The 22,988-nt window shown below is 61.5% G+C and overlaps 1 long non-coding RNA gene across 1 annotated transcript; it reads right to left on the bottom strand.

Moving 5' to 3' along the window:
- Positions 1-14,785: 14,785 nt before the first annotated feature.
- Positions 14,786-17,220, bottom strand: LOC139680963 (uncharacterized). Its single transcript, XR_011699439.1, has 3 exons — positions 16,598-17,220; positions 16,302-16,387; positions 14,786-15,450 (listed from the first exon to the last, which is right to left on the bottom strand). It is a non-coding gene; the product is annotated as an uncharacterized lncRNA (long non-coding RNA).
- Between the last annotated feature and the right edge of the window lie 5,768 nt (positions 17,221-22,988).

Below are 22,988 nucleotides of genomic sequence, written 5' to 3'. Positions count from 1 at the left end.
GGCGACACTTCGGGCGCCGGGGGTCCCCGAAGGAGGGCTGGCCGAGGGGCAACCCCTCAGGCGCCGCGTGTCCCCAAAGGGGGTCTTGCCGATGGGCGAACCCTCGGGCGCCGGGACTCCCCGAAGGGGGAGGTGCCGAGGGACAGCGCCTCGAGCGCCGGGGGTCCCCGAGGGGGGGCTGGCCGAGGGGCGGCGCCTTGGGCGCCAGGGGTCCCCAAGAGGGGGTTGACGAGAGGCGACATTTCGGGCGCCTGTGGGGCCCCAGGGCGGAGCTTGCCGAGGGGCGGTGCCTCGGACGCCGGGTGTCCCCAAGGGGGCTTGCCGAGGGACGACGCCTCGGCCACCGGGGGTCCCTAAGGGGGGGTTGCCGAGGGGCGAGCCCTCGGGCGCCGGGGGTCCCCATGGAGGGGCTGGCCGAGGGGCAACCCCTCGGGCGCCGGGGTCCCCGAAGAGGGGGTTGCCGATGGGCGAACCCTCGGGCGCCGGGGTCCCCGAAGGGGGGGTTGCCGAGGGGAGACACCTCGGGCACCGGTGCTCCCTGAAGGGGGGGTTGCCTCTGAGGGTGTCTGGGGTTCCCTGGAGGGGTCTGGGGGTCTCTGGGGGAATCTGAGGGTCCCTGGCATGTGTCTGGGGGTCCCTGGGGTGTCTCGGCGTGTGTCTGGGAGTCCCTGGAGGTCTCTGAGAGTCCCTGGGGGTCTCTGGGTTCCCTGGGGGTCTCTGGGGGTGTCTGGGGGTCCCTGGAGGGGTCTGGGGGTCTCTGGGGATCTCTGGGGGTCTCTGGGGGCATCTGAGGGTTCCTGGCGGGTGTCTGGGAGTCTCTGGGGGTCCCTCAGGGGTCTCTGCGGGTCCCTGAGGGGTCTCTGGGAGTTTCTGGGGGCCCCTGGGAGTCTCTGGGGGTGTCTGGGGGTCTGTGAGGGTCCTTGGGCAGTCCCTGGTGATCTATGGAGGGTCTCTGGGGGTCCCTGGGGGATCTCGGCGGGTGTCTGGGAGTCCCTGGAGGTCTCTGAGAATCTCTGTGGGGTCCCTGGGGGTCTCTGGGGGTCTCTTGGAGTCTCTGGGGTCTCTGGAGTTCTGGGAGTTTCTGGGAGTCTCTGGGGTGTCTGGGAGTCTCTGGGGGTCCCTGAGGGGTCTCTGCGGGTCCCTGAGGGATCTCTGGGAGTTTCTGGGGGCCCCTGGGAGTCTCTGGGGGTGTCTGGGGGTCTGCGGGGGTCCTTGGGCGGTCCCTGGTGATCTATGGGGAGTCTCTGGGGGTCCCTGGGGAGTCCCAGTGGGCTCTCTGGGGGTCCCTGGGGGGTTTCTGAGAGTCTCTGGGGGGTCCCTGGGGGGGCCCCGGGGGTCCGTGGGGGCGTCTGGGAGTCCCTGGGGTGTCTGGGGGTGTCTGGGGGTCTCTGACAGTTTCTGGGGGGTCTCTGGGGGAAACTGGGGGTTCTCTGGGAGATCTCTGTAGCGTCCTGGGGGTCCCTGGGTGTCCCTGGGAGTGTCTGGGAATCTCTGGGGTCTCTGGGGGTCCCTGTGGAGTCCCTGGGAGGGTCCTCTGGGGGTCTCTGGGGTCCTCAAGGAGGTTGGCCGAGGGACGGCATTTCGGGCACCGGAGCTCCCCACGGGGTGGTTGCCGAGGGGCGACACCTCGGGCACCGGGGGTCCCCAAATGGGGGGTCCCCAAGGGGCGACGTTTCGGGCGCCGGAAGTCCCCGAAGGGGGGGGTTGCCGAGGGGCGACACCTCGGGCGCCGGGGCTCCCCAAGGGGGTTCCCCGAGGGACGACATTTCGGGCACCGGGGGTCCCCAAGGGGGTTCCCCGAGGGACGACATTTCGGGCACCGGGGATCTCTGTGGGGGTCTCTGGGGTGTCTCCGGAGCATCTCTGGTGGTCTCTGGGGTTCTCTGCAGGTCTCTGTGGGATCTATGGGGGTCTCTGGTGGATCTATGAGGGGTTCCTGTGGGTCCCTGGGGTCCTCTGGGGGTCCCAAGGTGGGTCCCTGGGGGTCTCTGGAGGTCCCTGGGGGTCTCGGAGGGGTTTCTCGTGATCTCTGGAGGGGTCTCTGGAGGTCCCTGGGGGGCATCTCGTGATCTCTGGGCAGTCTATGGGGGTCCCTGGGGGGTCCCTGAGGGTCTCTGGGGGTCTCTGGTGGATCTTTGAGGGGTTCCTGTGGGTCCCTGGGGGATCTCTGAGAGTCTCTGGGGGTCTCTATGAGTCTCTGGGGGTGTCTGAGGGTCCCTGGGGGGTGTCTGGGGGTGTCTGGGGGTTTCTGGGGGGTCCCAGGAGATCCCCAGGGGAGTTCTTTGGGGGTCACACGGGGGGTCTCTGGGGATCTGTGGGGGTCCCTAGGGGGTCCTTGGGGTCCCTGTGGGGTCTCTGGGGGATCTCTGAGAGTCTCTGGGGGTCTCTGGAGGGTCTCTGGGGGTCTCTGGGGGTGTCTAGGGGTCCCTGGGGGTGTCTGGGGGTTTCTGGGGGGTCTCAGGAGATCCCCAGGGGAGTTCTTTGGGGGTCCCAGGAGATCCCCAGGGGAGTTCTTTGGGGGTCACAGGGGGGGTCTCTGGGGTTCTGTGCTGGGCCCCTAGGGGGTCCTTGGAGGTCCCTGTAGGGTCTCTGGGGGATCTCTGAGAGTCTCTGGGGGTCTCTGGAGGGTCTCTGGGGGTCCCTGGAGGTCTCTGGGGGTCTCTGGGGATCTCTGGGGGTCTCTGCGGGTATCTGAGGGTCCCTGGCGGGTCCCTGGGGGTCCCTGGGGTGTCTCGGCGTGTGTCTGGGAGTCCCTGGAGGTCTCTGAGAGTCTCTGGGGGGTCTCTGGGGTCCCTGGGGGTCCCTGCGGGTCTCTGCGGGTGTCTGGGGGTCCCTGGAGGGGTCTGGGGATCTCTGGGGGTCTCTGGGGGCATCTGAGGGTTCCTGGCGGGTGTCTAGAAGTCTCTGGGGGTCCCTCAGGGGTCTCTGCGGGTCCCTGAGGGGTCTCTGGGAGTTTCTGGGGACCCCTGGGAGTCTCTGGGGGTGTCTGGGGTTCTGTGGGGGTCCTTGGGCAGTCCCTGGTGATCTATGGAGGGTCTCTGGGCGTCCCTGGGGGGTTTCGGCGGGTGTCTGGGAGTCCCTGGAGGTCTCTGAGAATCTCTGTGGGGTCTCTGGTGGTCCCTGGGGGGTCCCTGGGGGTCTCTGGGGGTCTCTTGGAGTCTCTGGGGTCTCTGGAGGTCCCTGGGGGGTCTCTGAGGGTTTCTGGGAGTCTCTGGGGTGTCTGGGAGTCGCTGGGGGTCCCTGAGGGGTCTCTGGGGGTCCCTGAGAGATCTCTGGGAGTTTCTGGGGGCCCCTGGGAGTCTCTGGGGGTGTCTGGGGGTCTGCGGGGGTCCTTGGGCGGTCCCTGGTGATCTATGGGGAGTCTCTGGGGGTCCCTGAGGGGTCCCTGGGGGGTCCCTTAGGGATCTCTGGGAGTTTCTGGGGGCCCCTGGGAGTCTCTGGGGGTCTGCGGGGGTCCTTGGGCGGTCCCTGGTGATCTATGGGGAGTCTCTGGGGGTCCCTGGGGAGTCCCAGTGGGCTCTCTGGGGGTCCCTGGGGGGTCTCTGAGAGTCTCTGGGGGTCTCCCGGGGGGGTCCTTGGGGGGGCCCCGGGGGTCCGTGGGGGCGTCTGGGAGTCCCTGGGGGGTGTCTGGAGGTCTAGGGGGGTCCCTGGGGTGTCTGGGGGTCTCTGACAGTTTCTGGGGGGTCTCTGGGGGAAACTGGGGGTTCTCTGGGAGATCTCTGTAGCGTCCTGGGGGTCCCTGGGTGTCCCTGGGAGTGTCTGGGGATCTCTGGGGTCTCTGGGGGTCCCTGTGGAGTCCCTGGGGGGGTCCTCTGGGGGTCTCTGGGGTCCCCAAGGAGGTTGGCCGAGGGACGGCATTTCGGGCACCGGGGCTCCCCACGGGGTGGTTGCCGAGGGGCGACACCTCGGGCACCGGGGGTCCCCAAATGGGGGGTCCCCAAGGGGCGACGTTTCGGGCGCCGGAAGGCCCCGAAGGGGGGGGTTGCCGAGGGGCGACACCTCGGGCGCCGGGGCTCCCCAAGGGGGTTCCCCGAGGGACGACATTTCGGGCACCGGGGGTCCCCAAGGGGGTTCCCCGAGGGACGACATTTCGGGCACCGGGGATCTCTGTGGGGGTCTCTGGGGTGTCTCCGGAGCATCTCTGGTGGTCTCTGGGGTTCTCTGCAGGTCTCTGTGGGATCTATGGGGGTCTCTGGTGGATCTATGAGGGGTTCCTGTGGGTCCCTGGGGGATCTCTGAGAGTCTCTGGGGGTCTCTATGAGTCTCTGGGGGTGTCTGAGGGTCCCTGGGGGGTCTCTGGGAGTCTCTGGGGGTGTCTGGGGGTTTCGGAGGGGTCCCAGGAGATCCCCAGGGGAGTTCTTTGGGGGTCACGGGGGGGTTTCTGGGGATCTGTGGGGGTCCCTAGGGGGTCCTTGGGGGTCCCTGTGGGGTCTCTGGGGGATCTCTGAGAGTCTCTGGGGGTCTCTGGAGGTGTCTGAGGGTCCCTGGGGGGTCTCTGGGAGTCTCTGGGGGTGTCTGGGAATTTCTGGGGGGTCCGAGGGGATCCCCAGGGGAGTTCTTTGGGGGTCACAGGGGGGGTCTCTGGTGGATCTTTACGGGGTTCCTGTGGGTCCCTGGGGGATCTCTGAGTGTCTCTGGGGGTCTCTATGAGTCTCTGGGGGTGTCTGAGGGTCCCTGGGGGGTCTCTGGGAGTCTCTGGGGGTGTCTGGGGGTTTCTGGGGGGTCCCAGGAGATCCCCAGGGGAGTTCTTTGAGGGTCACAGGGGGGATTTCTGGGGATCTGTGGGGGTCCCTAGGGGGTCCTTGGGGGTCCCTGTGGGGTCTCTGGGGGATCTCTGAGAGTCTCTGGGGGTCTCTGGAGGGTCTCTGGGGGTCCCTGGAGGTCTCTGGGGGTCTCTGGGGGCATCTGAGGGTCCCTGGCGGGTGTCTGGGGGTCTCTGGGGGTCCCTGGGGGGTCTCGGCGCGTGTCTGGGAGTCCCTGGAGGTCTCTGAGAGTCTCTGGGGGGTCTCTGGGGGTCCCTGCGGGTCTCTGCGGGTGTCTGGGGGTCCCTGGAGGGGTCTGGGGATCTCTGGGGGTCTCTGGGGGCATCTGAGGGTTCCTGGCGGGTGTCTGGATGTCTCTGGGGGTCCCTCAGGGGTCTCTGCGGGTCCCTCAGGGGTCTCTGGGAGTTTCTGCGGGCCCGTGGGAGTCTCTGGGGGTGTCTGGGGGTCTGTGGGGGTCCTTGGATGGTCCCTGGTGATCTATGGAGGGTCTCTGGGGGTCCCTGAGGGGTCTCTGGGTGGTCTCTGGGGGTTTCTGCTGGTCCCTGGGGGGTCCCTGGGGGTCTCTGGGGGTCTCTTGGAGTCTCTGGGGTCTCTGGAGGTCCCTGGGGGGTCTCTGAGGGTTTCTGGGAGTCTCTGGGGTGTCTGGGAGTCTCTGGGGGTCCCTGAGGGATCTCTGGGAGTTTCTGGGGGCCCCTGGGAGTCTCTGGGGGTGTCTGGGGGTCTGCGGGGGTCCTTGGGCGGTCCCTGGTGATCTATGGGGAGTCTCTGGGGGTCCCTGGGGAGTCCCAGTGGGCTCTCTGGGGGTCCCTGGGGGGTCTCTGGGGGGTCCCTGGGGGGGCCCCGGGGGTCCGTGGGGGCGTCTGGGAGTCCCTGGGGGGTGTCTGGAGGTCTAGGGGGGTCCCGGGGGTGTCTGGGGGTCTCTGACAGTTTCTGGGGGGTCTCTGGGGGAAACTGGGGGTTCTCTGGGAGATCTCTGTAGCGTCCTGGGGGTCCCTGGGTGTCCCTGGGAGTGTCTGGGAATCTCTGGGGTCCCTGTGGAGTCCCTGGGGGAGTCCTCTGGGGGTCTCTGGGGTCCCCAAGGAGGTTGGCCGAGGGACGGCATTTCGAGCATGGGGCTCCCCACGGGGTGGTTGCCGAGGGGCGACACCTCGGGCACCGGGGGTCCCCAAATGGGGGGTCCCCAAGGGGCGACGTTTCGGGCGCCGGAAGGCCCCGAAGGGGGGAGTTGCCGAGGGGCGACACCTCGGGCGCCGGGGCTCCCCAAGGGGGTTCCCCGAGGGACGACATTTCGGGCACCGGGGGTCCCCAAGGGGGTTCCCCGAGGGACGACATTTCGGGCACCGGGGATCTCTGTGGGGGTCTCTGGGGTGTCTCCGGAGCATCTCTGGTGGTCTCTGGGGTTCTCTGCAGGTCTCTGTGGGATCTATGGGGGTCTCTGGTGGATCTATGAGGGGTTCCTGTGGGTCCCTGGGGTCCTCTGGGGGTCCCAAGGTGGGTCCCTGGGGGTCTCTGGAGGTCCCTGGGGGTCTCGGAGGGGTTTCTCGTGATCTCTGGAGGTCCCTGGGGGGCATCTCGTGATCTCTGGGCGGTCTATGGGGGTCCCTGGGGGGTCCCTGAGGGTCTCTGGGGGTCTCTGGTGGATCTTTGAGGGGTTCCTGTGGGTCCCTGGGGGATCTCTGAGAGTCTCTGGGAGTCTCTGGGGGTCTCTATGAGTCTCTGGGGGTGTCTGAGGGTCCCTGGGGGGTCTCTGGGAGCCTCTGGGGGTGTCTGGGGGTTTCTGGGGGGTCCCAGGAGATCCCCAGGGGAGTTCTTTGGGGGTCACACGGGGGGTCTCTGGGGATCTGTGGGGGTCCCTAGGGGGTCCTTGGGGGTCCCTGTGGGGTCTCTGGGGGATCTCTGAGAGTCTCTGGGGGTCTCTGGAGGGTCTCTGGGGGTCTCTGAGGGTGTCTGGGGTTCCCTGGAGGGGTCTGGGGGTCTCTGGGGGAATCTGAGGGTCCCTGGCGTGTGTCTGGGGGTCCCTGGGGTGTCTCGGCGTGTGTCTGGGAGTCCCTGGAGGTCTCTGAGAGTCCCTGGGGGTCTCTGGGTTCCCTGGGGGTCTCTGGGGGTGTCTGGGGGTCCCTGGAGGGGTCTGGGGGTCTCTGGGGATCTCTGGGGGTCTCTGGGGGCATCTGAGGGTTCCTGGCGGGTGTCTGGGAGTCTCTGGGGGTCCCTCAGGGGTCTCTGCGGGTCCCTGAGGGGTCTCTGGGAGTTTCTGGGGGCCCCTGGGAATCTCTCGGGGTCTGTGAGGGTCCTTGGGCAGTCCCTGGTGATCTATGGAGGGTCTCTGGGGGTCCCTGGGGGGTCTCGGCGGGTGTCTGGGAGTCCCTGGAGGTCTCTGAGAATCTCTGGGGGGTCCGTGGGGGTCTCTGGGGGTCTCTTGGAGTCTCTGGGGTCTCTGGAGTTCCCTGGGGTGTCTGGGAGTTTCTGGGAGTCTCTGGGGTGTCTGGGAGTCTCTGGGGGTCCCTGAGGGGTCTCTGCGGGTCCCTGAGGGATCTCTGGGAGTTTCTGGGGGCCCCTGGGAGTCTCTGGGGGTGTCTGGGGGTCTGCGGGGGTCCTTGGGCGGTCCCTGGTGATCTATGGGGAGTCTCTGGGGGTCCCTGGGGAGTCCCAGTGGGCTCTCTGGGGGTCCCTGGGGGGTTTCTGAGAGCCTCTGGGGGTCTCTGGGGGGTCCCTGGGGGGGCCCCGGGGGTCCGTGGGGGCGTCTGGGAGTCCCTGGGGGTTGTCTGGAGGTCTAGGGGGGTCCCTGGGGTGTCTGGGGGTGTCTGGGGTTCTCTGACAGTTTCTGGGGGGTCTCTGGGGGAAACTGGGGGTTCTCTGGGAGATCTCTGTAGCGTCCTGGGGGTCCCTGGGTGTCCCTGGGAGTGTCTGGGAATCTCTGGGGTCTCTGGGGGTCCCTGTGGAGTCCCTGGGAGGGTCCTCTGGGGGTCTCTGGGGTCCCCAAGGAGGTTGGCCGAGGGACGGCATTTCGGGCACCGGAGCTCCCCACGGGGTGGTTGCCGAGGGGCGACACCTCGGGCACCGGGGGTCCCCAAATGGGGGGTCCCCAAGGGGCGACGTTTCGGGCGCCGGAAGTCCCCGAAGGGGGGGGTTGCCGAGGGGCGACACCTCGGGCGCCGGGGCTCCCCAAGGGGGTTCCCCGAGGGACGACATTTCGGGCACCGGGGGTCCCCAAGGGGGTTCCCCGAGGGACGACATTTCGGGCACCGGGGATCTCTGTGGGGGTCTCTGGGGTGTCTCCGGAGCATCTCTGGTGGTCTCTGGGGTTCTCTGCAGGTCTCTGTGGGATCTATGGGGGTCTCTGGTGGATCTATGAGGGGTTCCTGTGGGTCCCTGGGGTCCTCTGGGGGTCCCAAGGTGGGTCCCTGGGGGTCTCTGGAGGTCCCTGGGGTCTCGGAGGGGTTTCTCGTGATCTCTGGAGGGGTCTCTGGAGGTCCCTGGGGGGCATCTCGTGATCTCTGGGCGGTCTATGGGGGTCCCTGGGGGGTCCCTGAGGGTCTCTGGGGGTCTCTGGTGGATCTTTGAGGGGTTCCTGTGGGTCCCTGGGGGATCTCTGAGTGTCTCTGGGGGTCTCTTGGGGTCTCTATGAGTCTCTGGGGGTGTCTGAGGGTCCCTGGGGGGTCTCTGGGAGTCTCTGGGGGTGTCTGGGGGTTTCTGGGGGGTCCCAGGAGATCCCCAGGGGAGTTCTTTGGGGGTCACAGGGGGGGTCTCTGGGGTTCTGTGGGGGTCCCTAGGGGGTCCTTGGGGGTCCCTGTGGGGTCTCTGGGGGATCTCTGAGAGTCTCTGGGGGTCTCTGGAGGGTCTCTGGGGGTCCCTGGAGGTCTCTGGGGGTCCCTGGAGGGGTCTGGGGGTCTCTGGGGATCTCTGGGGGTCTCTGGGGGCATCTGAGGGTTCCTGGCGGGTGTCTAGAAGTCTCTGGGGGTCCCTCAGGGGTCTCTGCGGGTCCCTGAGGGGTCTCTGGGAGTTTCTGGGGACCCCTGGGAGTCTCTGGGGGTGTCTGGGGTTCTGTGGGGGTCCTTGGGCAGTCCCTGGTGATCTATGGAGGGTCTCTGGGCGTCCCTGGGGGATCTCGGCGGGTGTCTGGGAGTCCCTGGAGGTCTCTGAAAATCTCTGTGGGGTCTCTGGTGGTCCCTGGGGGGTCCCTGGGGGTCTCTGGGGGTCTCTTGGAGTCTCTGGGGTCTCTGGAGGTCCCTGGGGGGTCTCTGAGGGTTTCTGGGAGTCTCTGGGGGTCCCTGAGGGATCTCTGGGAGTTTCTGGGGGCCCCTGGGAGTCTCTGGGGGTGTCTGGGGGCCTGCGGGGGTCCTTGGGCGGTCCCTGGTGATCTATGGGGAGTCTCTGGGGGTCCCTGGGGAGTCCCAGTGGGCTCTCTGGGGGTCCCTGGGGGGTCTCTGACAGTCTCTGGGGGTCTCTGGGGGTGCTCTGGGGGGGGGCCTGGAGCTCCGTGGGGGCGTCTGGGAGTCCCTGGGGGGTGTCTGGAGGTCTAGGGGGGTCCCTGGGGTGTCTGGGGGTGTCTGGGGGTCTCTGACAGTTTCTGGGGGGTCTCTGGGGGAAACTGGGGGTTCTCTGGGAGATCTCTGTAGCGTCCTGGGGGACCCTGGAGGGTCCCTGGGAGTGTCTGGGAATCTCTGGGGTCTCTGGGGGTCCCTGTGGAGTCCCTGGGGGAGTCCTCTGGGGGTCTCTGGGGTCCCCAAGGAGGATGGCCGAGGGACGGCATTTCGGGCACTGGGGCTCCCCAAGGGGGTTCCCCGAGGGACGACATTTCGGGCACTGGGGGTCCCCAAGGGGGTTCCCCGAGGGACGACATTTCGGGCACCGGGGATCTCTGTGGGGGTCTCTGGGGTGTCTCTGGAGCATCTCTGGTGGTCTCTGGGGTTCTCTGCAGGTCTCTGTGGGATCTATGGGGGTCTCTGGTGGATCTATGAGGGGTTCCTGTGGGTCCCTGGGGTCCTCTGGGGGTCCCAAGGTGGGTCCCTGGGGGTTTCTGGAGGTCCCTGGGGGTCTCGGAGGGGTTTCTCGTGATCTCTGGAGGGGTCTCTGGAGGTCCCTGGGGGGCATCTCGTGATCTCTGGGCGATCTATGGGGGTACCTGGGGGGTCCCTGAGGATCTCTGAGGGTCTCTGGGAGTCTCTGGAGGTGTCTGAGGGTCTCTGGGGGTTTCTGGGGGGTTCCAGGAGATCCCCAGGGGAGTTCTTTGGGGGTCACAGGGGGGGTTTCTGGGGATCTGTGGGGGTCCCTAGGGGGCCCTTGGGGGTTCCTGTGGGGTCTCTGGAGGGTCTCTGGGGGTCCCTGGGTGTGTCTGGGGGTCCCTGGAGGGGTCTGGGGGTCTCTGGGGATCTCTAGGGGTCTCTGGGGGCATGTGAGGGTCCCTGGCGGGTGTCTGGGGGTCTCTGGGGGTCCCTGGGGGGTCTCGGCGTGTGTCTGGGAGTCCCTGGAGGTCTCTGAGAGTCTCTGGGGGTCCCTGCGGTTCTCTGGGGGTGTCTGGGGGTCCCTGGAGGGGTCTGGGGGTCTCTGGGGATCTCTGGCGGTCTCTGGGGGCATCTGAGGATTCCTGGCGGGTGTCTGGGAGTCTCTGGGGGTCCCTCAGGGGTCTCTGCGGGTCCCTGAGTGGTCTCCGGGAGTTTCTGGGGGCCCCTGGGAGTCTCTGGGGGTGTCTGGGGGTCTGTGGGGGTCCTTGGGCGGTCCCTGGTGATCTATGGAGGGTCTCTGGGGGTCCCTGGGGGGTCTCGGCAGGTGTCTGGGAGTCCCTGGAGGTCTCTGAGAATCTCTGTGGGGTCTCTGGTGGTCCCTGGGGGGTCTCTGGGGCTTTCTGGTGGTCCCTGGGGGTTCCGTGGGGGTCTCTGGGGGGTCTCTTGGAGTCTCTGCGGTCTCTGGAGGTCCCTGGCGGGTCTCTGAGGGTTTCTGGGAGTCTCTGGGGTGTCTGGGAGTCTCTGGGGGTTCCTGAGGGGTCTCTGCGGGTCCCTGAGGGATCTCTGGGAGTTTCTGGGGGCCCCTGGGAGTCTCTGGGGGGGTCTGCGGGGGTCCTTGGGCGGTCCCTGGTGATCTATGGGGAGTCTCTGGGGGGTCCCTGGGGAGTCCCAGTGGGCTCTCTGGGGTTCCTTGGGGGGTCTCTGAGAGTCTCTGGGGGTCTCTGGGGGGTCCCTGGGGGTCTGTGGGGGCATCTGGGAGTCCCTTGGGGGTGTCGGGGGGGTCTAGGGGGGTCCCTGGGGTGTCTGGGGGTCTCTGACAGTCTCTGGGGGGTCTCTGGGGGAAAGTGGGGGTTCTCTGGGAGATCTCTGTAGCGTCCTGGGGGTCCCTGGAGGGTCCCTGGGAGTGTCTGGGAATCTCTGGGGTCTCTGGGGGTCCCTGGGGGGTCCGTGGGTGGGTCTCTGGGGTCCCCAAGGAGGTTGTCCATGGGGCGACACCTCGGGCGCCGAGGCTCCTCAAGGGCGTGCTGGCCGAGGTGCGACACCTCGGGCGCCGGGGTTCCCCAAGGGGGTGTTGCCGAGGGGCGACACCTCGGGCGCCGGGGCTCCTCGAAGGGGGGGTTCCCGAGGGACGACATTTCGGGCACCCGGGGTCCCCAAGGGAGGTTCCCGAGGGCCGACATTGCTGGGCTGTGGGCAATGGGGGTCTCTGAGTGCCCCAGGCACCCCCTGACCACTCTTACCTCCCCTTACCTCCCTGTGACTCCTCTGAGACCCACCTTACCACCTTCATCCACTGTGAGACCCCCCTCATTCGTCTCTGACTTCTCCTGGATCCCTTTGGACCCTCCTGAACTCCCCTGGACCCCCCTGAATCCCCCTTGGACTTTCCTCAACTCTCTTGGACCACCTTGCACCACCCCCCAGCCCCCCTTGACACTCTCAAAAACCTTGGACCCTCTTGAATCATACTTGGACTCCCCTGGACCCCTCCAAACCCCCTGAAACCCCCTAGACCCCTCTCAAACCTGCCTTGGACCCCTTGGACCCTCCTTAGACCCTTCTGGACCCCTTTGAACCTTTCTGGACACCTCTGAGACTCCCCTGGACACTCCTGGACCCCCCCAAAACCCCCTGGACCCTCCGAATCTCTCCTGGACCCCCTTGGACCCCTCTGAAACCCCCTTCCACTCCCTTAAAACCCCCTGGACCCTCCTGAACATTCCTGGACCACCCTGAATCCTCCTAGGGCCCCCATGGACCACCCCCTCATACCCCCAGGGAAAACCCCTGGGCCCTCCTGGACCAACTTGAACTCTCCTGGACCCCCCAAACCCTTTGGACCCCTCTGGACCCCCCTGGGCCCTCTCGGACTTCCCTGGACGTCCCATGTCCCCTGCATGTCCCCCCATAGCCTTCCCATGTCCCCAATGTTCCCCCCATGTTTCCTCCATGTCCCCTGCGTCCCCCATGTCCACCCCATCTCCCTCATGTCCTCCCCATGTCCCCTCGATGTACCCCCATGTCCCCCTGATGTCTTCCCATGTCCCCCTGATGTCCCCCCATGTCCTCCCCGTGTCCTCCCCCATGTCCTCCCCTTGTCCCCCCATGTCCCCCCAATGTATGTCACTCCATGGCCTCCCAAGACACGCAGCTGCCAGCACAGGACACACACAAATCCCTCCGAAATTCTGGAACACGACATTCCTCTGCAGGGCTGAAAACAAGACGGGGAGGCTTTTTTCCTTTCCGTAGGTGGACTAACGCCCCCAAAACCAGGGAGCTGGGACAGTGGCTGCTCCCTGCACTCTGCTGCACTTTCCACAGCTCCTTCGTTGACTTCCTGGTGGATTTGTGCATCCTCTGAAGGTGGCACTTCTCTGCAAAGCAACTCAGCAAATCCCTTCAGTTTGATTTGTTTCCAGATTTTTCTCCCTAGCACCACAGAGCTCAAAAAGGAAACCAGAAAACCAGGAAAAAAACCCAAAGAACAAAAAATCGCACCGTGCCAACCCCCAGCTCCTCCCACAAAGCTCAAGGGGTCCCATGTGTGTCCCCGCCACCTCCAGCTGGCCACCAGGCCCCCAGAGCTGAGGGAAATCTGAGCAGATACTGAGAAACCTCCTTTGCTGAGCACACTCATCACTGCAGTCCTTCAGGCTTTGCAAGAGTCTGTAGGGATCAGACCCCAATTCCAATCCCTGACTACCTTTCTAACAGGTTTTGTTAGACACACACGGGGTGGTCACTCCAAGAACAGCACACAGAGACTACACAAGGCATTACAGGATTGCCACGAAGAACAGAAGTACCTTTTCTTTCACATGGTTTTTCCTCTGCAATAACTACCGACTGGTCTGGTTCGTACTGGACATTTCCCTTGAGGATTCAGGGCCCTCTGGTGAGGTGGGGTTGTTTAGGGCTGATCCTCACAGGCCCAGACCAAACCCAGCCACCCCATCACTGCTGCACGTGGGAGCAGATGGAAATCTCAATACAGCACATAAATGCTCCCCTTCCCTACTACTCAGTCTTTCCTTACAGATGCAAGGAGCAGATTTACTCCATCCTTTGCAGGGACTTGCTTAACTCCTGGCACTGTCCCTGTCCCAGGGAAGCTGCACTAGGACTGTGGGTCTGGGTCCTCTCCAGGCACAATGCAGCTGCTCATATTAACAGCATCAGCAATGCCCTCATTTTTTAGCAGGTCAAACTGCCGAGATACAAACCCAAGAAAAGCAATTCTTTTCCAGACTGTCACTGCGTTCAGGCTGGTGCTCAGCATGCACAGAACCTGCAGCACAGACACAGCAGAGGGCTCAGGGACACTCAGCAGGCACAGACAGAGCAGCACAGACAGAGCAGGGGGCTCAGGGACACTCAGCAGGCACAGACAGAGCAGCACAGACACAGCTGAGGGCTCAGGGACACTCAGCAGGCACAGAAGCTGCAGCACAGACACAGCAGAGGGCTCAGGGACACTCAGCAGGCACAGAACCTGCAGCACAGACACAGCACAGGGCTCAGGGACACTCAGCAGGCACAGAAGCTGCAGCACAGACACAGCAGAGGGCTCAGGGACACTCAGCAGGCACAGACAGAGCAGCACAGACACAGCAGAGGGCTCAGGGACACTCAGCATCCACAGAACCTGCAGCACAGACACAGCAGAGGGCTCAGGGACACTCAGCAGGCACAGAACCTGCAGCACAGACACAGCAGAGGGCTCAGGGACACTCAGCAGGCACAGAACCTGCAGCACAGACACAGCAGAGGGCTCAGGGACACTCAGCAGATCACAGACAGAGCAGCACAGACACAGCAGAGGGCTCAGGGACATTCAGCAGGCACAGACAGAGCAGCACAGACACAGCAGAGGGCTCAGGGACACTCAGCAGGCACAGAACCTGCAGCACAGACACAGCAGAGGGCTCAGGGACACTCAGCAGGCACAGAACCTGCAGCACAGACACAGCAGAGGGCTCAGGGACACTCAGCATCCACAGAAGCTGCAGCACAGACACAGCAGAGGGCTCAGGGACACTCAGCAGGCACAGAACCTGCAGCACAGACACAGCAGAGGGCTCAGGGACACTCAGCATCCACAGAACCTGCAGCACAGACACAGCAGAGGGCTCAGGGACACTCAGCATCCACAGAACCTGCAGCACAGACACAGCTGAGGGCTCAGGGACACTCAGCAGGCACAGACAGAGCAGCACAGACACAGCAGAGGGCTCAGGGACACTCAGCAGGCACAGACAGAGCAGCACAGACACAGCAGAGGGCTCAGGGACACTCAGCAGGCACAGACAGAGCAGCACAGACACAGCAGAGGGCTCAGGGACACTCAGCAGGCACAGACAGAGCAGCACAGACACAGCAGAGTGCTCAGGGACACTCAGCAGGCACAGAACCTGCAGCACAGACACAGCAGAGGGCTCAGGGACACTCAGCAGGCACAGAACCTGCAGCACAGACACAGCAGAGGGCTCAGGGACACTCAGCCACTGCCATGGCTCTTCATGCACAGGGCACAAGCTCAGACACTCTCAGAGCAGCAGTTATGGAGGGAGAAACAGCTCATCTCTCAGACAATCTTTACTTACCCAAATCTTGAACAAAACAAACACTATCTGGGGTAAGAGTTAGCTGTGCACTCAAAATGTCTAATTTTATATGAGCTCTCTGAATCTCCCACGTCCATGCAACTGAACAGGAGACAACCATTAGTTATAGGCCATCAAGGAGATAAATCTTCATCTTTAAAATAGCATATATTTGAGCTGATTGCTAAACCAAGTGCTGTGAAAAATAAGGCCTTTCTGAGGTTACCAGGAAAACCTTACAAAAGCCAAGTTCCAATGAACAAGAAGACACAGCAAGATCTTGCCTTCTGCCTACAACACACTTCATTTTGCTGATTAACAAACCTTAGCAAGAGACCATTCTCACAGAGGCATTTCTTCTCTGCTGAATGCAGCCCAGGGATGCAGAGCCCAAGCCACCTACCCTGCCTGGGCACGCTGTGAACAGTTTGTGCAGAGACTGCGCCAGCTGGATCCTGGGATTGTTCACCATTTGCCCCACAGGATCATGTTCTTCCTTCCCAGCAAAGGCCAGCTGGGAGAATGCAGTCTGATAGCCTGGAGTATCCTCTGTGTCAATGAAGTGCTCCTTGTCAGGGGTCGTGTCATCCTCAAGCAGCTCAAACAAGCCAAGGAGGGAGGGCCTGCAGCAAAGGAATCCTGGGGGGAGAGGGGAGGGGAACAGTGAACAGGTGAGGACAGCCTGTGCTTCACAAGAACGCTCAGAATTGCTTTAGAGTCAGCAGCAAAATGCATTCTAACAAGGAGACAGAAAGGGCAGCCTTCATAAATGTTCCCTTTTACTGAAGGGCATTAACTTGCTGCTCCAAAGTTTGCCTAAAAACTGCTCATCTTCTCGGGCACACAACACTGAAACGTGGAACGCTGGAAGCACCACTTCCATTTGGTTGGTGGAACACCACTGGAAGAACCCTGTAATTCTTGCTCCTCTACAGGAGGCATCAAGCAGATTTTAAAGGATTAATAACAGACCTTGTGTGATCTGTGTAGAGATAACATCACGAATTTCATCAGCATGGCCATCTGCCTGGGGATGATTTCAACAATGTGTCACAGCTTTGACAGAGGAACGTAAACCCTTCCTCAGAACTTTATTCCCATGAAGGCCAAAATGACACAAAAGCATGGAATGTTTCCCAGCATGAACACAAACTGCAGAGAGCAGTGGTCAGAATGGCTGTGCTGTGTGGCAGGGCAAGTGTGTTGCTATTAGCTGGAGATTAAATGGAGACACTTTCAGACAAGTAACGACATCACACACACCAGGAAAGGAGGAGAACTACACAAGTCCTTTAGTTCCATTCCCTCAGTTTTCATGGAGTGTCACCTGCTGTGGCCACTGCCCTTTATGCCCCCCTTGACTCCAGAGCATTTGGAGCAAGTCCCTGGAGTCACCAGAGTCCCACCCATGTACAGGATGCCTGATCTCTGCAACTGCACACTCTGAACCACTCGTGTCACACTGGAGCTTTTCAGAGCAAGGAACTTACTTTTGATAAGTTTTGTTGGTTTGGAACTTGGAAGTCTTTGGAATAGCAGAATGAAGACCTGTTTCCTGTACCAGTCAACTGATTCACTGGAAATTTAAAAGAACAGTTATTCAGTTCACAGTGGGCTTTGACTGGTGCTGTCACTTTACAGAAAACACAGATAAAGTTGTTCCCATCTCTTTAACTGATAAATGTGACATTTTTGCTCCTGAAGTGTTAACCTTTGGCATGACTGCACACTGCAGAACCAAAGCCCACAGAAGTCAGTTTTGAATGCAATTTGAGCTCATACTCACGGGGGCATATGCTCCATGATGCTGTTTAGCAGGTCAAAGCCTTGGGGATCACTGGCTTTCAAGGCAATCAGCTTCAGGAATCCCCCCAGCACTCCAGGCTGCAAGGAAAGCAAACATGAAGCCAAGGGGATTCCCTGCAGTCCCGGGGAGCCGGAGGGGACGAGCACAGCCCGCGCAGCTTCAGCCGCTTCTCCCTCCAGACCCCGCAGTCAGCGCCGCCTCCCCGCACTGTCCCGGCCCCCGCGTCTCTGCCAGGCTCAACAGGCAACTCAGGATTTACTTCCCCGGGACCTGACTCTTCCCAGGAGCAGCAAAACTGTTTCTCGGGTCCCGCCCCTGCCGTCGCTGCCGGGACCTGCTCGAGGGCCCGCCCGGCCTCTGTGCCGCTCTGGCGGGGGACCGGCTCTGTCGCCATGTGCCGCTCGCGGGGACACCGCGGCAATGCAGGGCCGACAGCGGGTGCACGGCGGCCCAGGCCGGGCCGAACGGAAGCTGCGCGCTCCCGGTGCGGGGTCCTGGCGGTGCCCGCCGCGGCGCCGATCGGGGCTGCCGGCGCCGGTGACTGCCTGCCGGCCGCGATCCTCCGCCGCCGCCGAGCCCCCCCGGTCCCGGCCCAGGGCGGGAAGCCCTCTGCTGTGTCTGTGCTGCAGGTTCTGTGCCTGCTGAGTGTCCCTGAGCCCTCTGCTGTGTCTGTGCTGCAGCTTCTGTGCATGCTGAGTGTCCCTGAGCCCTCTGCTGTGTCTGTGCTGCTCTGTCTGTGCCTGCTGAGTGTCCCTGAGCCCTCTGCTGTGTCTGTGCTGCAGCTTCTGTGCCTGCTGAGTGTCCCTGAGCCCTCTGCTGTGTCTGTGCTGCAGCTTCTGTGCCTGCTGAGTGTCCCTGAGCCCTCTGCTGTGTCTGTGCTGCAGGTTCTGTGCATGCTGAGTGTCCCTGAGCCCTCTGCTGTGTCTGTGCTGCAGGTTCTGTGCATGCTGAGTGTCCCTGAGCCCTCTGCTGTGTCTGTGCTGCAGGTTCTGTGCATGCTGAGTGTCCCTGAGCCCTCTGCTGTGTCTGTGCTGCAGGTTCTGTGCCTGCTGAGTGTCCCTGAGCCCTCTGCTGTGTCTGTGCTGCAGGTTCTGTGGATGCTGAGTGTCCCTGAGCCCTCTGCTGTGTCTGTGCTGCAGGTTCTGTGCCTGCTGAGTGTCCCTGAGCCCTCTGCTGTGTCTGTGCTGCAGCTTCTGTGCATGCTGAGTGTCCCTGAGCCCTCTGCTGTGTCTGTGCTGCTCTGTCTGTGCCTGCTGAGTGTCCCTGAGCCCTCTGCTGTGTCTGTGCTGCAGCTTCTGTGCCTGCTGAGTGTCCCTGAGCCCTCTGCTGTGTCTGTGCTGCAGCTTCTGTGCCTGCTGAGTGTCCCTGAGCCCTCTGCTGTGTCTGTGCTGCAGGTTCTGTGCATGCTGAGTGTCCCTGAGCCCTCTGCTGTGTCTGTGCTGCAGGTTCTGTGCATGCTGAGTGTCCCTGAGCCCTCTGCTGTGTCTGTGCTGCAGGTTCTGTGCATGCTGAGTGTCCCTGAGCCCTCTGCTGTGTCTGTGCTGCAGGTTCTGTGCCTGCTGAGTGTCCCTGAGCCCTCTGCTGTGTCTGTGCTGCAGGTTCTGTGGATGCTGAGTGTCCCTGAGCCCTCTGCTGTGTCTGTGCTGCAGGTTCTGTGCCTGCTGAGTGTCCCTGAGCCCTCTGCTGTGTCTGTGCTGCAGGTTCTGTGCCTGCTGAGTGTCCCTGAGCCCTCTGCTGTGTCTGTGCTGCAGGTTCTGTGCCTGCTGAGTGTCCCTGAGCCCTCTGCTGTGTCTGTGCTGCTCTGTCTGTGCCTGCTGAGTGTCCCTGAGCCCTCTGCTGTGTCTGTGCTGCAGGTTCTGTGGATGCTGAGTGTCCCTGAGCCCTCTGCTGTGTCTGTGCTGCAGGTTCTGTGCATGCTGAGTGTCCCTGAGCCCTCTGTTGTGTCTGTGCTGCTCTGTCTGTGCCTGCTGAGTGTACCTGAGCCCTCTGCTGTGTCTGTGCTGCAGGTTCTGTGCATGCTGAGTGTCCCTGAGCCCTCAGCTGTGTCTGTGCTGCAGGTTCTGTGCCTGCTGAGTGTCCCTGAGCCCTCTGCTGTGTCTGTGCTGCTCTGTCTGTGCCTGCTGAGTGTCCCTGAGCCCTCAGCTGTGTCTGTGCTGCAGGTTCTGTGCCTGCAAACTCTCCAAAAAAGGAGAAAAATTAATGTAAGTACAAAAAAATCAATTTAAAAAATCAAAATTTAAAAAGATAAAGCTAACAAGTGTGACAAAAGAGCAACCAAAAATGACATAAAATAAAAAATAAAATAAGAGCTTTCGCTATTGGGCGACGGTGGGAGTGGAAGGCGCGGCTGCAGAGAAAGAGCCGCTCCCCGGCCCGTGCAGCGCCTTCGCCGCTCGGGTCCCGGCGGGCATTCGTGGTGGTGGGGGCTGGACTGCGGTGCAGTTCCCGGCCGTGTCCGCCAGGCGGCGCCGGCGAGGCAGACGGGGGCGGCCGAGGGAGGGATTCGAACCGGCGACTGGGGAGAGAGAGCCGCGCCCCAGGCGGGCGCCTTGACCGCTCGGCCAGCGGGGCGGGGGCGTGGCCAGCAAGGCGCGGGCGTGCCCGCCCTGCACGGCCCGTAATGGTAAAAACGGAATAAAAGAAATAAAATTAAAAATAAAATTAAAAATTTGAGGAAACCGACATGAAAAAGGAATGAGTCCCGGAAGCGTCGGTGGAACCCAGAAGGCTTTGCGGCGCCTCGTTTTATTTTGCAGGCTTTGTAAAATAAAAAATACAGGAAAGTATGCAAACCAAATCCATAAAAAAAAGGAAGTCCCGGTAGATCCCGGGGGCTGTTTGGCGTCTCTGGTGTTCCTTCTGTGTCCACGAGTGTCCCAGAAGGCTTCCGGGAGATGGTGGGAGTCCCTGGGGGGTCTCCTGGGGGCGTTGGGGGTCCTTGGGGGTTCCTGTAGGACCATGGAGGTACCTGGAAGTCTCGGAGTGGGACGGGGGCGGTGGGGCGGGGAGCGTTTTAAGTCCCTGGGAGAATCGTGGCGGTCCCCGGGAGGTACTCGGGGTCTCCACTTCTCCCGGGGCAGCCAGAGTCCAGCTGTGTTCTGCAGAGAAGAAATGGAGAGCTGGGGGAGGCCCGAGCAACTTGCAATGTTAAGCTGCCCCGAGGGGCTCCTTGGCTGGGCCCGCCGCCCGCAGCCCCTTCGTTCCCCGGAGCGCCGGGCCAGGGCCGCGCCGCGGAGGCTTCGGGCCCGCTCGGGCCGCGTGTGGCGGGGGGGCGGAGGGGCGGGGGTCATGCCGGGAGCGAGCAGAGAGGGCAGAGCGGCGAAGCCGGAGGCGGCACAGCCCCCAGCTAGCTCCGCCTTCCCGCCGGCAGAACGGCACCCACCGGCGGGCGCGCCTGTCAGTCTCGTCGGATCCAGCCCTCTGCTCGCTCCCCCTCCCCGCCGGCGGCGCGGCACCCCACCGGGGGGACTCTTAGATTTTTCATGTAGTTTTCGTCATATTTTTTGAATGTTAAAGGGCGCGAAGCGCGGTGCCGACCCCCCGTGGCCGCGCCCATCCCGCACCGGCTGCACACGCCCCACCGTGACCACGCCCCCGCCCCGCTGGCCGAGCGGTCAAGGCGCCCGCCTGGGACGCGGCTCTCTCTCCCCAAACGCCGGTTCGAATCCCGCCCTCGGCCGCCCCCCGTCTGCCTCGCCGGCGCCGCCTGGCGGACACGACCGAGAACTGCAGCTCAGCCGAGCGCCTTCGTTCCCCCCCCCTCCGCATGCCGCCCGGGGCCCGAGCGGGAAGTCGGTGGATCGACGGGCGCGGGGGAAACGGCGCTTTTTCTGCAGCCGCGGCTTCCACTCCCGCCGTCGGCCACCAACAAAACCTCCTATTTGATTTATTATTTTATGTTATTTGTATTGGTTTCTTCGTTACCATTTTTAGGTTGATTTCGGCTCTTCTCACCTGGTCTCCAGGTTCCCGTGCCAAAGCTCCCACAAGCAGTGCCAGTCAGGAGCCGCCCGGCCTTTACCTCCCCCACACAGACTGTTTGCTGCCAGCACCAGCAGCTTTTTGGGCTGACATGTGGAAAGTCGGCCGGCACCCACGGAATTGCCTTTGCTCCCTTCCTAAAGGAACAAAGCTTCCCGAGTTGCAGCCCCAACAACTCCTTCACCAGATGAGTTTATTGAAACAACTTTTCAGAGCAGGCATTTCTGAGCGTACTCCATCAATCCCAAGAGTTCAGAAAAAACACTGTCCGCTGTCCAAAGGAACTGTGCATGTTACAAATGGGATGTTTTTACATCCTCATTTATACCACCCCACAAACATAAATGGCACTCATTATGCAAATTGCTATAACTACCCTAAAAAAAGTAGGGCACACGTGGAAACAGCTCTTTACCCGAGGCTGCTACAGCTGCCCCATGCCTTGGACCCCAAGATCAAGTCACTAGTGTAAAGATGAACGAATCAACAGATTTTCTACAGTTTTCTTCTTTATTGACCTTGAAATTCTATGCTTTTTTGAAAACAATATTCTTACACGGTATTTAGTGGAGAGTGCAGCCTTTGACTATTTACTACAATATAAATGCTTCAAGATTCTTTTCGCCCTCATTGTTCTTGACATCTGTAGCCACGCTAATGTAAGGCATGACAGCAGAAAACCAACCAAAAAAACCTCAAAAAAGAACCCAGCAGAAAACCCTCTAAACCAAATCCCTACACAGAGTGGATTTAATCAACTAACAAAAGAAAAGAAGATCCAGAGTTCAGGGGGAAACCATTACTAGAAAATCGCAGGTATTTGGAAATTAGGAAGTGCTGCCATGAACACGTGCACCATCAGCACACGTTGTCATTGTAAAGAATTCAGCATTGAGTTTGGAGTTCCCTTTTGAAAAACAGTCTTCTGAGTTGATATTCTGAACGCAAACCACTTTTTACCTGCTCCACTTGGAGTGCAGCCCAGCTGCTTCTTAAAGGTCAGGTTCCATTCCAATGTGCGTACTCTTGAGCTCACAAAATTTTCACACAGTTGAATGTTTTACCAGTCCTTTGGAGCGAGATGATCATTTTATTGTCAAAATAAGTAACCTTGATGAAAGCCAATTGCAACAGTACATCTTTATACCCAGTGTCAAAGCAACGTGATGTTATAAATAATTGCATACAATGTATTACACAGAAGAAGTTATACACATTCCAGGTAACCATGGAGCAATTGACAGCAGTAGAGGACTACTGAGCATGGGCACAAAGTATTTTTCAGAACAGGATTTGTGGAAACTTAAAGGAAAAAGTAGCCTCTGGAAAGATGACAATCTTTGCATAACATTTTTGTTTTAAATGAAGTCAATGATTTTTATTTTTCAGATGCTCTTTATAAGAACACAATTTCTATTTAAACAAACATAAAGGCTCTAAACTTAAGACACTCTACATATGTACATAATTTACACATCAGGAATGGTTTTCTTATTTGCTTGAGTCTCTCAGTGCTCCACTTCTTCTCTGCAGAGCACAGCTGCACTCTGCCAGCCCCAGAGACCTGGGGACCGCCAGGAACTTACAGTGTCCTAGAGAAACCCCCAAGAAGCCCCAACATCCTCAGGGACCCAGTGACACAGAACAGGAGTCCAAGAGAGACCAAGGGACCAAGGCTACAGGTGGGCCACCGAGAGGCTTTGCTGCCTCCTCGGAAAGAAGGGCTGAGGCTAGCCTCTGCTCTCTGGCCAGCCTCGAAGCCCCTCCACAAGCCAGGCCAAGTCTGAGAGCATTGCCTTCTGCTGCTGTGCAGTACGGATGGCACCCCACAGCTTGCTACACAGAGCCCCTCTTTCCCTCCTGGGAAGCCTAAGCTACGCTACCTGCTTTTCTAGGGGGACCAAGGGACACGCTCGCTCTCTCACTCACACCGACAAAGACAAGACAGAGACACAAAGGGGCAACGTCCCAGGAGAGGGAGCAAGCTCTGAGCAGCAACCTGCGGCGAGCCATTCCTGACGCCCAGCAGCGGGAGAACACGGCCTCAGACTTGCCCTGGCCTGCCCAGACACCTCAAGACCCTGACTACGCAGGGCGGCTTCAAGGCTGGACAACGAACACAGGCTGTGACATGCCCAGGCTACAGGGGGGTCACCGTGGCCAGCAGCCGCCACCAGGCTCAAGGTGCCAAGGCAAAGAAAAAAAAGCCCTGTTGTTTACACGGTGGGCTGCAGTCCGGAGACCTGCATTCGCCTATCAGGTGAGGCCAAGCGGACTCTCACCCTCCTTCCAAGGTCGCCCCCTCTCTATGGGCAGCCAAAGGAGAACCGTGGCAAAAGGCCAATAACACCAAACCCCGTTTACATGGAGAGTTGCCCAGCACAAAGCC

This window comes from Pithys albifrons, chromosome 1 (genome assembly GCF_047495875.1).
Source record: "Pithys albifrons albifrons isolate INPA30051 chromosome 1, PitAlb_v1, whole genome shotgun sequence".
Taxonomy (NCBI): Eukaryota; Metazoa; Chordata; class Aves; order Passeriformes; family Thamnophilidae; genus Pithys; species Pithys albifrons.
This window is presented reverse-complemented; position numbering and strand designations above follow the sequence as displayed.